Below are 3269 nucleotides of genomic sequence, written 5' to 3'. Positions count from 1 at the left end.
CGTGAAGCTCGCCCGTCCGCTCGACTGCCCGGCCGTCGTGCCCGTCCGCCACCTGCCCGCCGCGCTCGTCCGCTACTCTGTTAGAGCTGTGTCGAATCTTGTGTACAAGGTAGGTTACAGTTGGACTATGAGTTGTATTGTGTTTACAGGGTACGGAGTCGTGTCCTGGTAGGACACTTGTATCCTAGGCCTCTCATATATAGCGGGGGTAGACACATGATGTAACCTATGCCAACATAATAGCACAGGCATGCGGGGGAGCCGGCGGCGTGTGCCGGCGTCCGGACGGCCGGGGTGCGGTATTGTAACGGTGTCACGGGGAGGAGCGCCCGTAGTCAAGCTCCGGGGATGTAGCCATATCGATGAACCTCGTTAACAAATCTCGGTGTTGTGCTCGTATGATTGCTTGGTCCTCAGATGATCAACGGTATGTCTCGAATTTATTCTAATAAGTGGTATCAGAGCTAGGTTGTTTGAAGGCTGTGGATTGTTGATGCAGAGGAAGTATCGAGTTTGAGACGCGGCCGATTGTGGTGTGGTTCTCAACAAAATTGAAAAAGACAAATCAGAGTGCAGGTCTTGCAGCAGACAGCGAGCGTATAGGCAGGCGCATGCGCGCATGGCAGCGTGAGGCGAGACGTCCGGCGGTCGATCAGGTGGATCGATCGGGCGAGCGTCATGCGACGCACTCGAGTTGCGGCAGCAGCGACGCGATCCAGTGGATGGCCGACCTAGTTAGGTTGATCGGAAGTCAGTTGTGTTGATCTAGAGGAAAACACGTGGAGGTCGTCGATGAGACTTTACAAGATGCAATACATTCGATTGGAGACATGGCAGCGGAAGTTGTCGTGTCGGCGGATCGACGAGGTTGCTTGGAGCGGAAAGTTTCTTGAACGACGCATGTATCGTGTTTGATAAAAGCAATGGGAAGAGCTACGTGGTGATCTCGGCGAGTTGCGGCAAGGGCGGCGGCGGAACATGCAGGCAGCGCAGTCTTAATTGACTCGGTATACACGGTGCAACCGTGCGCGCAAGAAGCCTAGGCGGACCAGCGTAGTCGAGATGTGGGCTAGACCATGGGTCAGCGCTGGCAGGCCAAGGCGAGTTGGAACCGGAGGGCTACGTACGCGAGTTTTGTTTGAAGACAAAAAGAGGACCGAGTCCTCAAGTGACACAGACAACAGACAGGCAGATCAAATCTCGCGAAGGAAAAATCCATTGGTACATCCATCGGGGACTAGCAAGGATGGTTGGCAAGGCAAAAGCAATTAGCTTTGCATCAGGAGTTAAAGCCAAGATAGTTTTTTTCCACAGGGTCAGCCGTACGAAGAACCAGGACGTCAACGGATTCCGGGTTTGAGGTGGAGAAGTTTATGGAACTGAAAACCTTGGGTTATGGCAGACAAAGGTGAAAGATTTGTTGGCACAACATGGATGCTTGAAGGCGTTGCAGGAAGTCATGTCAGCTAAGATGGAATTATCAGGTGATGAATGGAAATTCGCGGAAGACGATTTGGGAGCCTTAAGTGTGTCATGCAGTCGAACGAGTTCGGCTGGGTCGGACTAGGCAGTCTGACGGGATCGACGTAAGTCGGTTGGTACAGAAGACGGTGGTGAGATCGGCGACAACGACATAGGAGCGCGATGCTGATGGTGATCGACTTCTGGGGCGTGGAAACACGTGGCGCAGGTCTGAGGGCTTGTGTGGCTTCAACAAGATTATGGCGCGGGATAGATTCAAGGTGATGTACACACAGAGCTTGAAGTCGACGATGCGCGAGGGTGGACTGATCATCTACCATGGAGTCATGTTGAAGGTGGAGCTGGATTGAGGGGCTACGGTGTAAGGATCCAGGGAATCGAAGCCTATTCAGCGGGAAAAAGCGAGTAACACGTAGTTCGGACTGGAGCTCAGTGGTCCGATGGAAGCGTGAAACTCGTCATCGGTCGGTGATGATCGGTGGTACTCTGCAGTGGGGGTTGAGTGGTGTGGTTTTGCGACCCTTGAGACTCGACCGGGACAGCGGAGGCTCGACGCGGTAATAGCGGCGAGGCGTGCGGAGCGCACGGGGCATGGAGACGGGCCAGGGCTCTGGTGGTCATACATGTGGTGAGACACCTGCGAATTTGACTCGGGATGACTACAAGCAATGGTGAAATTCCTTCAAGTTTCTGACAGGCGATCAAGAAAGGAACGGTGATGGTGAGTTCAGGTAACTCTTATGTGTCACACCCAATATGTGAGTTATTCACTTTCACGCAGGTCAGTGATCGGTGTGTGATGGCGTTGGACGGATACTCTGAAAGTTGGGAGCACAAACTAGAGGAACAAGGAATTTAATTTTGCTCGAGTGTTGACAGTGATCAAGAAAAGAAGAGACTACAAGTTGCAGGTGGAGTCATATGGAGTCTTTGGAGTAGCAGCGGTACTCATGGGAAAACTCAAGTCCAATGTACATGAAAGTTTGACGCATCGACGAATTCAAGGTGGTGGAGAATATTTGCCAAGGTGGAGTTTGTTAGAGCTGTGTCGAATATTGTGTATAAGGTAGGTTACAGTTGGACTATGAGTTGTATTGTGTTTACACGGTACGGAGTCGTGTCCTGGTAGGACACTTGTATCCTAGGCCTCTCATATATAGCGGGGGTAGACACACGATGTAACCTATGCCAACATAATAGCACAGGCACGCGGGGGAGCCGGCAGCGTGTGCCGACGCCCAGACGGCCAGAGTGCGGTATTGTGACGATGTCACGGGAAGCAGCGCCCGTAGTCAAGCCCCGAAGATGTAACCATATCAATGAATCTCGTTAACAAATCTTGATGTTGTACTCGTGTGATTGCTTGGTCCTCGAATAACGGTATGCCTTGAATTTATTCTAACATGCTCCCGGCTGCCGCGCCCGTCCGCCGCCTGCCCGCCGCGTCCTGCCGCGCTAGCTAGATGTGATCGATGCGAGCTAGCTAGCTAGCCCCGGCCGCGTTTCTTGCTTCGGCTACAGAGGAGCTAGCTAGCTCGCCCCGGATGGATTTTAGCTGAGCTAGCTAGCTCGCTCCTGGATCGATTCGAGCCTCGACGGAGGAGCTTGCTGGCTCGGCGCTTCATGCCCTTCATATTTGGTCGTGTGCGGCTTCAGTTTTGACAGCTTCGTGTGCTATCCACCGATTTTGTGGGAGCAAGCTAACTGGCCATGGACATGGACGAGAGGAAGAAGAAGACGTGGGGAAAGAATATAAGCGAATATTCCGTTTTACAAGTTAAGTTTGA

The sequence above is a fragment of the Triticum urartu genome, chromosome 7 (assembly GCF_003073215.2).
Source record: "Triticum urartu cultivar G1812 chromosome 7, Tu2.1, whole genome shotgun sequence".
In the NCBI taxonomy this organism is placed as follows: domain Eukaryota; kingdom Viridiplantae; phylum Streptophyta; class Magnoliopsida; order Poales; family Poaceae; genus Triticum; species Triticum urartu.
The sequence above is the reverse complement of the archived record's forward strand: the minus strand, read 5'-3'. Positions refer to the sequence as shown.